We start from the raw sequence: 14,133 nt of genomic DNA, 5'->3' as shown, positions 1-14,133 counted from the left end.
GATATTGCTTAAAAAAACATATGCTTTTTAGTAGTTTAAACCCATAGAAGGCAGTACTACACAAGAATGGCAGCAAATAGAAAAATTGTTTTCATTCACTGTTACTATTTTTTTTACCAACAATGTATGCAGAGGGACCTTTGAAGCCTGCTTTCTTGCCCTCTTTCCCAGCCTGTTCAACCAACAGCCACAGTTTGTTTCTTGGATCCTTGATCTCTTGAGTCAGATAATGTTGTGTCCTATCTAGTTATTATGGGATATCTGTGACTGGACCTGAAAAACTAAAACAAATTAAAAACTCAACTAAAATTAGTCAATTCCTCAAAATAAAGCTAAACCTACCTATGCGCTTGTAAAATGAATGAAGAACTAAACTGAAATTAAAAAACAAACTGAACAACTAAAAAAAACTGATGAAAATTTCAAAACTATAATAATTCTGGTGAGGACGCTGTCTCATCTCATCTCATTATCTCTAGCCGCTTTATCCTTCTACAGGGTCGCAGGCAAGCTGGAGCCTATCCCAGCTGACTACGGGCGAAAGGCGGGGTACACCCTGGACAAGTCACCAGGTCATCACAGGGCTGACACATAGACAACCATTCACACTCACACCTACGGTCAATTTAGAGTCACCAGTTAACCTAACCTGCATGTCTTTGGACTGTGGGGGAAACCAGAGCACCCGGAGGAAACCCACACGGACACGGGGAGAACATGCAAACTCTGCACAGAAAGGCCCTCACCAGCCCCAGGGCTCAAACCCAGGACCTTCTTGCTGTGAGGCGACAGCGCTAACCACTACACCACCGGTGAGGACGCTGTGTAAAATATAAATAAAAATAGAATGTGTTGGTTTGTAAATCATGGAAACCCTATCTTTCATTGAAAACAGTCCAAAGAAAACATATCAAATGTTGAAACTGAGAAATTTTATTGTTGTTTGAAAAAGATATGCTAATTTTGAATTTCATGCCAGGAACACATTTCAAAAAGTTGGGACAGGGGCATGTTTACCACTGTGCTGCATCATCTCTTGTTTTAACAAAACTCTGTAAAAGTTTGGGAACTGAGGAGACCAAGCACTGTAGTTTTGAAAGAGAAATATTGTCCCCTTCTTGCCTGATTATAGGATTTCAGTTGCTCAAGCATTTGGAGTCTCCTTTATCATATTTTGCATTTCATAATGCACCAACTGTTTCCAACGGTAACATTTTCCAAGTGACCTGATGGACAAAATTCTAGTCACATTTTCAAAGTGAGCTGATGGATAAAATTCTTCACGTTCTAAAAGAAAATACATATCCTATGGTTCAATATAGCTCATCTTAGAGCCTGCACAGCTCAGTAGATAGGACCAAGGTTCAACATTCTTTGAGTTACATTTAGCATTTTCTGAAGCTAAAGCATCCTTCAAAAAGGCCACCGAAACCTGTTTTCTGAAAGCTATCTCTGATAAAGCTCAGCTCACAGTCTGACCATGGGCTGTGACCAGCAACCAAAATCAAATCAGGTTGCAAGATCTTGAAAGCATTTAGCTGCAAATTTGCACTTAATAAGTAAAACTGCCTTGGGATGAGCAGAGAAAATGCAATCATGATGAAATATTTAACGATTTCATGAGCAGATGACCATTTGCAGATGTATCTTTGACTTTCTGACAGGCAGGCCCCAGGTGGTGATAATCGGTAGCCACACTTCCTCCTCGCTTATTCTGAACACAGGTGCACCACTGGGCTGTGTGCTCAGTCCCCTCATGTACTCCTTGTTCGCCCATGACTGTACTGCTAAATACAGCGCCAACATCATCATTAAGATTGCTGACAACACAACCATCTTGGGCCTCCTTACGGACAATGATGAGACGGCATGCAGAGAGGAAGTGAAGGCGTTAGCCAGCTGGTGCCAGAACAACAACCTCTCTCTCTCAACGTCAGGAAAACTAAGGAGATGATAGTGGACTACAGGAGACAACAAGGGAGGACACACTAGGCCATCTACATCAACGAGGATGAGGTCAAAAGGGTCAGCAGCTTCAAGTTCCACACTGTGGTCAGGAAAGCTCACCAGCGGCTGTGCTTCCTGAGGGGGCTGAAGAAGTTTGGCATGAAGGCAAACATCATTTCAAACTACTACAGGTCCACAATCGACATATCACAAGACTCTGTTTATTTCACAAGACTCTGTTTACATATCACCAAAGCATTTACATATTTACTGTTTCCACATTTACCAACACATATTAAAACTCTGTTTACATGGTCAGTACTTAATTTGTCTTCAACAAAGTGCAATTACTGGTAACCGCACGTGTCAAATTTTCCCGATGTGCAATACACAGACCCTCCAGGATGTTGTGATTTGCAACTTCAATGCAAATTCAACCCACCCCCGCGAATTCAGGGCGGTGTTGCAATTATATCCAATCACCGCAACTTTCCCGCAAATTTGACCAATCATTGGCGTCGTCTTGAGGTGACGTCGACAAACTACCTTCCACCTTACTTCCGTGTATAGGTTCAAGAGCAGTGTTGCCAGATTGCTGGGCGGTTTTGAATTCTACTTTGTGGGCAAAAAATGGCTTGGGCTGGTTGACAAAAATTGGGCAGGTTTGACGTTCGTTTGGTGGGTTTTTATCATTGGCATAAATTAATCATTTACAATAAACATTAATCTCTGAGTAGTATTTAAACAAAAAAAAATGTTGATGTTAATGTAAGACTAATATGAATGTGTGTAATGTAGTGCAGAAACTGAACTCATAAACTAGTAAATAAGAATGATGCAATCCATTCTCCATTTTCTCTTCTCATGTTACATTCAGCCATGCATCATAGCCTCTTTTTTTTATTTAAGTATATAAAACAGGTACAATCTAACAAATCCACAAAAATCAGGATAACAGATGAAGAAAATTCATGGATGTAGACAAAAATAAATTAAGCAGAATAACTAGGCCTATAAAATAAATAAAACAAACAGGATAAATAAAAAGATAAATAAATAAAAGACAAATAAAAAATAAATAACCTCAGCAATGCAGATGTTAGATATGCATCGTAGCCTAACATAGCCTACATAATATTCTGCATGTGCGTCACCTACTGGTGCATGTAGGATTCAGAACACAGCAGATGATTGCAAAGTTATAATCTGATTCAACCATACGTAGCTGAGTACCAGACAGCAGATTTTTCACCTCCAGCACTGACTGGCTCATGTTGCCATTTAGAAGTTGTTTGAATTGTTGTTCGATTTACAAATAGTATACTGATCTTTAGCTGCATATTTTTACTTTACATGACAGGCATCAAGTACATTTTACATTTTGGGTGGTTTTAAGTGCATTTTGGTGGGTTTTGAACATATTTTGGGCTGGAAAATGTCAGCAGTATCTGGCAACACTGTTCAAGAGAAGCAGCATGTGCGAGTCAGTGTTTATGTAGGCTTAAATTCTGTTACTGAAAGTGTATGTTTACAGTGAAGGACTGTGTGCACTTTACATTATTTTTTTACTTAATACAAGAAATTAATGGATGCCAACATTTTTGCCAAAATGTTATTTTATTTTCCATTGTTTAGGCAGCTTCAGCATCATACTGTGAGATTCTGTTCAATTTTTTTTCTTCTATGAAGCCTGAGCCATTTATTTTATTAGTTTATAATTATTGTTTAATTTAGTCTTCAGGAGAGACTGCCTGCACACAGTACTAGTATTAGTTTTTTTTTCTTACATGAAAGCTGAGGCATTTATATTATATTTTAAGATAACTTCATGTTGTGCTGTGAGGTTCTATGCACTTTAACTTTTGAACCAACAGGTGCATTTGGATAAGTAAAGCCTATTTTTCTGCATTTTTGTAGTCCTGGTAATCTTTTATATTGGTAAAGTTGTTTATAGGACCATTTCTCAGTGTCTTTGTTTTTTTAATCAATAGTTTTTCAGTAATAACTTAATATTTAACATACTCAATTTGAATCAAAAAAAGAGAAAATCGCAACAATTTCTCGCAACTTTCACTTCCTCCCACAATGTAATCACAACAAAAACCTAAAAAACACTGCAACTTTCATCACAATTTTTTGGAAACCCCTGCAACATCAGACGTTTTAGCCCGCAACAATCACAAAAAAAGCCTGCGAAATCCTGGGGGGACTGAATACAGGTGCTTGTGCTATGCTACACCCCCTCCCCACACTACCCCCCTGAGACAATGCATGCATACATCTCAGTTATTTCTATTTTCACTTGAATTTAACTTCCGTTTTTTTTTTTATCTTTAGGACTTTTAATCTTTTTCTAACTGCTATTCTGTTAAACTCCTGTCGGGGTCCAATGCAGAGAGACTTGTTTCTGGTTCTTATCTCGTTCACTGCATTTCATTGTAAGTTGGCCATGTGTTAACATAAAATGAGCAATGAAATTGAACAGAACTGAACTAAAAAGCTGACTGTTCTCACAACACCAGGCCAAAAGTGGGCCAGGATGGCCTGATCCATGTCCAGCCACTGAGTTTGTGGCAACGCGATCACGTATTCCAGTCTTGGGAGGTGGTGTGCAGTGATAGTATAGTGGTTTATACTCTTCGTTGTAACTGCAGCAACCCTGGCTTGAATCTGGGTCTTAGCATTGCATTTTCCATCTCACTATTGAACAGTGACTAAATGGAAAATCATACATAGTTTGGATCTCACTTACCAAGGCTCTGCTTGGGCCAGTGATGCAATGGATAACAAGGCTGACTACAAATTAGAAGATTCTCTGTTAGATGCTTTGCTGACCACAAAATGCTTCAACCAGCAACTGATTTTCTGGTAGGGGATCACAGATAACTCAGAGTCTGGAGAGCTGTAATCAGGGAAGTGACTGGATTCTGTTCTAGCATCTCCGTCACCCTGGTTGGAATCTGGGTTATATCATTGAAATTTCCGTTTCACTGAGTCACTCTTCATCTCTGAGTTTGTCCATGGATTGCAACTGTTAGCATGGCTTGTGAGGGAAAGCAAAATGAGAAAGGATCACTGCCTGAAACCTTACGTTGGCTTGGGGCACGATGGTTGGTGCGTGTGACCTCGGATCGGATGCTTCTCGTGTTGCTGCTTGGTTCTCTCTTACCCCATACAGCACTTTGTACAAGACTCATTGTTCACACTGACAAAGCTTGAAGCTTCTGCTCAGAGTTTGACCATGGGCTGTGACCAGCAACCCTTTGAGAGAGGGAAAATTTTCTTACAGATAACATCTCCACTCAGTTCTGCATCACTCTTACAGTGGTGCTTGGAACTTTGTGAATCCTTTCGAATTTTCTCTATTTCTGCATAAATATGACTGAAAACATCATCAGATGTTCACAGAAGTCCTAAAAGTAGATAGAGAGAACCCAGTTAAACAAATGAGACAAAAATATTATACTTTGTCATTTATTTATTGAGGAAAATGATCCAATATTACATATCTGTCAGTGGCAAAAGTATGTCAACCTTTGCTTTCAGTATCTGGTGTGACCCCCTTGTGCAGCGATAACTGCAACTAAACATTTTCGGCAACTGTTGATCAGTCCTGCACACCAGCTTGGAGGAATTTTAGCCCATTCCTCCATACAGAACAGCTTCAACTCTGGGAAGTTGTTGGGTTTCCTCACATGAACTGCTCGCTTCAGGTCCTTCCACAACATTTCCATTGGATTAAGGTCAGGACTTTGACTTGGCCATTCCAAAACATTAACTTTATTCTTTAACCTTCTTTGGTAGAATAACTTGTGTGCTTAGGTTCACTGTCTTGTTGCATGACCCACCTTCTCTTGAGATTTAGTTCATGGACAGATGTCCTGACATTTTCCTTTAGAAATCACTGGTATAATTCAGAATTCATTGTTCCATCAATAATGGCAAGCCATCCTGGTGAAGATGCAGCAAACCAGACCCAAACCATGATACTACCACCACCATGTTTCACAGATGGGATAAGGTTATTAGTCTGGAATGCAGTGTTTTCCTTTCTCCAAACATAATGTTTCTCATTTAAACCAAAAAGTTCTTTTTTGGTCTCATCCATCCACAGAACATTTTTCCAATAGCCTTCTGGCTTGTCCATGTGATCTTTAGCAAATTGCAGATGAGCAGCAATGTTCTTTTTGGAGAGCAGTGGCTTTCTCCTTGCAACCCTGCCATGCACACCATTTTTGTTCAGTGTTCTCCTGATGGTGGACTCATGAATATTAGCCAATGTGAGAGAGGCCTTCAGTTGCTTAGGAGTTACCCTGGGGTCCATTGTGACCTCGCCAACTATTACACACCTTGCTCTTGGAATGATCTTTGTTGGTCGACCACTCCTGGGAATAGTAACAATGGTCTTGAATTTCCTCCATTTGTACACTGTCTGTCTGACTGTGGATTGATGGAGTCCAAACTATTTAAGATGGTTTTGTAATCTTTTCCAGCCTGACTAAATAAAATAAAAATTAACAGCTACTTTTCTGGAAAATGCCTGCGTTCTCAGCAATGGCCTAAGCACTTCAAAGGTGGCCTTTTCACCTCAAGGCTGTCCCATATGGTCTAGGGGTCAGGATTCCTGGTTTTCACCCCGGTGGCCTGGGTTCAACTCCCAGTATGGGAACGTGTCTTTGTTGTGCCACTCTAGTTGCAAATCACATGATCTTGAGTGAAATCTTCATTTGATAGGCTCTTGCTTTCATGAGTCCTTTTGGTGTCATGATGGGACAAGAAGTCTGATGACAGTGCAGAAGATTCCAGGATTCCAGGTTACAGGTTTGATCCCTGTACTGGCCAGTTCCCTCCTTTATAGGTCCTGTTGTTTTCAGGACAGGGGAAGCTTTTTTCTGTTGAGGGAAATGTTGTCCAAAACAAGAGATTCTCTGGTTGTTTCACAAAATGTCAATTGATTCCTTGTATCTGGATGTGCCATTGGAATACAGTAACTCAACTGATTGCAGGACGCAGGAAATTCAAATACACACATGAGGTTGCCTCAAAGAGAAGCACTTACGAATCTCTTAAAAATCAGTGCTCCTTTTTCAATTCATCTAATTGTGCTTCATTTTGAAAGTAACTTTAATTTCATAAACTTTTAAAGGTATCTTTAATTGCTTGAATCACTCAAAACCACTCCAAAACATAGCAATTACCAAAGGATCCAGGAAGGTAGTAGCCATTGTTAGGGTATGATAGACAGATAGATGGTCTTTTTCTTTGTATTTTCTCTTCTCTTATTCACCACTAAATAATACAGTCATTAGCTGACTGTTTTTCCAGAAAGTCCATAGTGAGAATTCACCAGTTGACCACTATTTCATTCTGAGGGGACTGACTCAGGTGTTTTTCATTTAAAGTCCACAGGATCTGATCAGAACTTGAGTTTGTTCACAGCCCAGCCCACACAATCCAATGTGGCAACAGAGGGTACAATGGATGGTCCATCACACCATGTGAGCAAACCAAGTGAGTTAAACATTGATGGGCAGTTATCACTCTGAATTGGTTCTAGGGGCACAGCCAATTATGCTTTCCATCCATCCATCCATTATCTGTAACCACTTATCTTGTACAGGGTCGCAAGAAAGGTAGGGCCTATCCCAGCTGACTATGGGCGAGAGGCAGGGCACACCCTCGACAAGTCACCAGATCATCACAGGGCTAACACATAAAGACAAACAACCATTCACAGCTACAGTCAATTTAGACCCAACAATTAACCTAACCTGCATGTCTTCAGGGGAAAACAGAGCACCCAGAGGAAACCCACACAGGCAGAACATGCATACTCCACACAGAAAGGCCCCCATCAGCCATTGGGCTCAAACCCAGAACATGCTGGCTGTGAGGCAACAGCGTTAACCACTACACCACCATGCCACCACCAACTGTTCTAATGCTCCCCGAGCCACCATGTTGCACCCAAATCCAGACCTATAGTGCCCAATATCATTGAAGCTGTGATGGCACTGGAATAAACCTCAGATCCAAAATTGCAGAAGTGGACCATACCTATCTTGAAGAGAACTTGTTCTATGTTGATGGAAACAAAGGGTTTGGGATATGCAAGCTTGCTCAAAAGTAGCCTTCAGATGAAATAAATTATTTCAAGAAGTGCAAACAACAGCTTCAGAGGTTCCACTGAGAGTTGAACTCAGACCAGTGGATTCAGAGTGCTAACCATTACACCATGGAACCATGACACAGCTGCAAGATTGTTTTTACCATCAAATTACTGCCATATAACTGACCTCGCTCTGGCAAAAAATTTAGCACCCACTTGGTCAAAGGCGTACACAAATCACCAACCCTGAAACAGGGACCTTCAGTCTAACGCTCTCCCTACTGAGCTATTTCAGCATGCTCTACAGGGTTTAACTCATGGCATCTTCCATGCAGTTGGATACAGCCTTTGGCCCTTGTGAAATGTATGCAGCAAGCAGAAATTTGTTTTTGAGATCACATTCCATTATATTACATTATAGGCATTATGCACATGCACAACACCAACTCATCAGACTTGGAGGTAGACCGCCGGATTCAAGCTGCCACCAAAGCCTTCGGTGCTTTACAAAAGCAACTATGGTCTCACCATGACATCAAGAGAACCAGCAAGTTGAAAGTATACAATGCCACAGTCTTATCACCTTTGCTTTATGCCAACGAATGTATGACACTGTACGGTAAACACTTCAAGTATCTAACCAGGCTACAACTGCGACACCTGCATCAAATCCTCAAAATAAGATGGCAGGACAAGGTCCCTGATGTAGAAGTCCTCAGGCGAGCCAAAACAGTAAGCGTGGAAACCCTTATCACAGCCTCCCAACTTCGTTGGGCTGGACATGTCTGGCGCACGCTTGACACGCGACTACCCGAAGCCGTTTTCTATGGAGAACTGAGCCTAGGAAAGAGGCTGACAGAAACAAGGAGGACAGAAACTGAGGTACAAAGACGTTTGGAAGAGGAACATGAAGAATGCCGTCATTATCGATCAGACGTGGGAAAGGGATGCCTCGGTTAGAGCAACATAGCGAAGCAAAGTTAAAAGCTCAGTGTTTGAAATTGAAGTCAAGCATCAAAGGGAGTATAGGAGAGCTCACAAAACTAGACATTCCATAGCACCTCAACCGGGCCATTCATGCCACCGCTGCAGACAACTCTGTCGCTCTGGTGTGGGCCTCGCGGCCCATCTGCGTTTCTGTGCATCCTAATGAAGCAGGCATCATCACTAGCAATGGACAGCCAACAAAGGGTTGTGGACAACTGGCACCCTTGGTGGGGCCCCTTTGGCTATTCTGTCATAAGAGCAGGGCTGCCTGAGATTGATGACCCAGGACTAAGCGTGCAATGGTTGACAGAAATGATTTCGAATAATCCTGACAAGTCCATCGTGCACTTGTGCAATGAGCTAAGACTGTTGCATGATGCAAACACCGGTGAGGCATTCCCAAACCCAGTTGTACGGGTGAATGTTTTCAAACGGGACATGGATCGTCGCCGATGAGGCATTCGTGAAACTTATGGTATGTTGAAAAGTCCAACATGAGAAGACTGATGGCAAATGACAGGGGGGGATGAAGTGCTAGGAACCTGTCTCTATCACTGTAACGGTCCCTATATGTGGCGCAAACTGACATGGGGCAGAAGAAGAAAAGAAACTGGAAACACCTGGATTTGTCTGGACTGAAATGGGCTGACGCATTTTTACTACTGATTTGCTTCCTCTTGTTTAGCAAGCCAGCCATGCTTCTGCTGCATCCTTGTGTGTACTCTCAATTAATGGGATCTTGGAAATTTTGGTGTTAGAAGAAATCTGCTTGCCCCTCTCTGCTAAACACATGCAATCGCGAATTTCAAAAGCCTCTGGACAAAGCCTTTCTCTCATCAAATTTGACACACAAAGACTGGCTTAAGAGTCCAGTGCCTCATCGATGAGGCCACTGCGACATAGGCCTTGACCTCAAATGACCAGCATCAATAGCACTAAGACTCATGTGAAGGGGAAACAAAAGCCATCTTGGCCATCTTTCTATTCAGGGCATGAAGCCCCTATTAGCCCCTGTTCTATTAGATATCTGCATGAACGCAGGTTCATGTCACCTTTGCATTCTTCACAAAATCTGTATGGCTTTACTGATTTTACTGCTTTCAACAATGGCTGCAACTTCATTGTCTTGGTATGTGATTCAAGTTAGGGAGTAGGACCTGTGATTCCCAGGAGAGACGCTACACTGTGTCCACCATCATAACTAGCAAGAAAATCTTGTGTTTATTTCTCCATGATTTATGACTATTACAATGATTCCATTCACTATATTCTACTAGAAAGAAGGCATCCAAAAAAAAAAACAGGTTCATGGTGACTTATTATTTACAGGCCCCCAGGGCCATATTCTGAGTTTCTTTCTGAATTTGCAGATTTTATCTCAGATCTGGTTATTTACTTAGACAAAACTTTAGTTGTCGGAGATTTTAATATTCACTTCGATAACCCAGAAGACCCTTTGAAAACAGCATTTGTGTCCATTTTAGATTCAGTAGGGATTAATCAGAATGTCATAGGACCAACCCATAATGGTCGTCACACCCTTGATCTAATACTAACATTTGGGTTAAATGTAGAAAATATAGTCATACTTCCACAGTCTGAAGTTATCTCAGATCATTATCTCATCTCATTCAAAATATGTCTGAGTAATAATATATGCACCTCACCACGCTACTGTATTAAATGTACATTCATGTCAACTACTGCACAGAGCTTTATAAATGATCTCCCAGAGTTATCAACTTTGATTGGGACACTGTCGGCCCCTGCAGAACTTCATCAGGGACCTGAATGCTTAGAGTCAATGTTCTGCCATACTTGACCTCATTATCCACCATAAGCTAATGTAGCTCCTCTTAAAAGGAAAATGTTCAGAGACAAAAAATTAGCACCCTGGTATAATGAAGACACTCACACTTTAAAAAAGACCACTTGAAAATTGGAATGTAAATGGCATCAAACAAAATTGGTAGCTTTCAAATTCGCGTGGAAGGAGAGCTTCCTGAAGTATAGAAAAGCTCTTAGTGCTGCTAGATCAACTTAGCTCCCCTCCCTAATAGAAGATAACAAAAATCATCCTAGATTCCTGTTTAATACTGTAGCAAAATTAACAAGGAATAAGTCCACTATAGACACGTGCATACCTGTAGTATGTAGTAGCAACGACTTAATGAATTTCTTTAATGACAAAATTGAGAATACCCAACAAAAGACTCAAACTACTAATTTAAGGTCAGACAATGTAAATGACCCTGTAGTTAACTGATAGAACTGTATCAGATCAGCAATTAGAATGTTTTACTCCCCTTAGAGAAATTGAATTACTTTCATTAATCTCAGCATCAAAAGCCTCAACTTGTGTACCAGATCCCTTGCCTACACGTCTATTCAAAAAGATAATACCCGAAGTAATTGAACCACTTCCAAAAATAATAAATTCTTCTCTTAGGATTGGCTATGTACCCAAATCCTTTAAACTAGCAGTTATTGATTAAAAAACCTGACCTTGATCCCTGTCAGCTGTCCAATATCAAACCTCCCCTTTATCTCCAAGATCCTTGAAAAAGCTGTGGCACAGCAGTTATGCTCATATTTACATAGGAATAACATCCATGAAATGTGTCAATTAGGATTTAGACCTCATCATAGCACAGAGACAGCATTGGTTAAAGTAGTAAATGACCTACTGTTGGTGTCTGATCAGGGCTGTGTCTCGCTGCTTGTGTTGCTTGACCTTCGTGCAGCATTTGATACTGCTGATCATTCCATTCTTCTGGATAGACTAGAAAATGTTGTGGGAGTTAAGGGAACCGCCCTCTCCTGGCTCAGCTCTAATTTAACTGATCGCTATCAGTATGTTGATGTAAATGGTGCTTTTTCTAGACATACTGAGGTAAAGTTAGAAGGTTCTGTCTTGGGTCCACTGCTTTTTTCTTTATATATGTTACCTCTGGGTGATATTATTCATAAACACTGTATTATTTTCCACTGTTATGCTGATGACACACAGTTGTGTGGTTCTGCAAAACCTGATGAGAGACACCAGCTTAATAGAATTGAGTAATGTGTGAAGGACATTAGACACTGGATGCTTATTAACTTCCTTCTGCTTAACTCTGACAAGACTGAAGCACTTGTACTTGGACCACATGCAGCTAGAAGTAAGCTTTCTGATTACACAGTAACTCTGGATGGCCTTTCTGTTTCTTCACGTGCAGCAGTAAAAGACCTCGAAGTGATTATTGACCCCAGTCTTTCATTTGAAAATCACATTGATAACATTACCTGGATAGCTTTCTTTCATCTCAGAAATATTGCTAAGATAAGAAATTTAATGTCACTCCATGACGCGGAAAAAAACTAGTTCATGCTTTTGTTACCTCCAGGTTGGATTATTGTAATGCCTTACTGTCTGGATGTTCCAATAAGTGCATGAACAAGCTCCAGTTAGTTCAAAATGCAGCAGCAAGAGTCCTTACTAGAACTAGAAAATATGACCACATCACCCCTGTCTTATCCACACTGCACTGGCTCCCAATCAAATTTAGTATCTATTATAAAATACTACTATTGACCTTTAAAGCACTGAATAGTCTCGCGCCACAGTACCTGAGTGAACTTCTGCTCCTCTATGACCCGCCATGCCTACTTAGATCAAAGGGTGCAGGCTATCTGCTGGTTCCTTGTATAGTGAAGGTTGCATCAGGGGGCAGAGCCTTTTCTTACAAAGCCCCACAGTTATGGAACAGCCTTCCAAGTAGTGTTTGGGAATCAGACACAGTCTCAGCATTTAAGTCTCAGCTGAAAACATAATCTGTTTAGTCAAGCCTTTTGTTAATTGTGTTTATGAGTGTGGCAGCGGGGGCGTGGTCAAGCGCCAGTCTGTGACAGGAGGGCAGATTCAGGGGTGGTAAGTGGCAGAATCACTACACCTGATGTCAATTAACCTGTGTTTGTGTGTCTTCCCAGTGACCGCGCCCTACTTAAGGAGGGAGAGCAAGAGCAGAGGAGCTGATCCCCGAACCATACGCTGGTTGTGTGTGTGTATCTGTGTTAGTTACTAGATGTTCACTGAAAAGTGTGGCAATAAAAAACCCCAATTTACCAACCTGATCTCTGTCCTGCCGTCCTCTGTGCTCCGCCCTTTGTTAGAACCGTTACATTGCTGCTGAAACCCGGGATATCTGGAGCGCAGAAGCCGAACAGCCCCATGGAGTCCTCCCCATTCACCGATCTGGTCCACGCCCTCGCCACGGCCACGCAAAGCCAGCACCAGGCGCTAGTCACCCTCTGAAAGGAGCAGGAACAGCGGTTCGAGGCCCTGGTGTTGGCCCAGCAAGAAGATTGTCAGGCGTTCCGGCACCTCCTCGCGTCGGTGGGGTCCACCAACGCTCCCATCACGGGCCCGTCCCCCTCACCCTAACAAAGATTGGCCCGCAGGACGACCCTGAGGCATTCATCACGCTCTTTGAGCAAGTTGCGGAGACCTCGGGGTGGCCGATGGAACAGCGCGCGGCACGCCTCCTCCCCCTGCTAATGGGAGAGGCACAGCTGGCTGCACTACAGCTCCCCGCCGACCACCGGCTGGCCTATGCGGACCTTCGCCAGGCCGTCCTCCAGCGTGTGGGGTGCACCCCTGAGCAGCAGCGTCAGCGCTTCTGCGCTCTGCGCTTGGAGGAAGTCGGCCGTCCGTTCGTGTTTGGCCAGCAACTCCGGGACACCTGCTGGCAGTGGTTGAGGGCTGACAACCGTGACGCCGAGGGGATCATCAACCAGGTGGTACTGGAACAATTCATCGCATGCTTGCCAGCAGGAACCGCAGAGTGGGTCCAGTGCCACCGCCCGGCATCGCTGGATCAGGCAATCGAGCTGGCGGAGGACCATTTGGTGGCTGTCCTGGCGGCAGGACAACAGACAGCCTCTTCTCTCCTCTCCTCTTCTCTCTCTCTCTCCCTCTCCTCCTGTGTCTCGTCCTCGCCCCATTCCCCCACCGCGGAGGCGGGGGCCGGCGCCACCCGTGCCGGCCCGCCGCACCCGCGGTGCCCTCCCGTTTCTCCCTTCTGTGTCTGTCTCTCCCCCCCCTCAGGTGA

At 42.7% G+C, this 14,133-nt stretch overlaps 1 non-coding gene and 2 pseudogenes across 1 annotated transcript; 2 read left to right on the top strand and 1 right to left on the bottom strand.

Moving 5' to 3' along the window:
• LOC132867726 (histone H2AX-like) overlaps positions 1 to 14,133 on the bottom strand; it is a 1,044,434-nt pseudogene that overhangs the window by 270,482 nt on the left and 759,819 nt on the right.
• The window catches only part of LOC132867717 (uncharacterized), a 1,045,807-nt pseudogene that overhangs the window by 275,004 nt on the left and 756,670 nt on the right, over positions 1 to 14,133 (top strand).
• Positions 6,545 to 6,616, top strand: trnae-uuc (transfer RNA glutamic acid (anticodon UUC)). The gene has a single exon. It is a non-coding gene; the product is annotated as a tRNA-Glu (tRNA).

The sequence above is a fragment of the Neoarius graeffei genome, chromosome 19 (genome assembly GCF_027579695.1).
Source record: "Neoarius graeffei isolate fNeoGra1 chromosome 19, fNeoGra1.pri, whole genome shotgun sequence".
In the NCBI taxonomy this organism is placed as follows: Eukaryota; Metazoa; Chordata; class Actinopteri; order Siluriformes; family Ariidae; genus Neoarius; species Neoarius graeffei.
The sequence above is the reverse complement of the archived record's forward strand: the minus strand, read 5'-3'. Positions and strand labels throughout refer to the sequence as shown.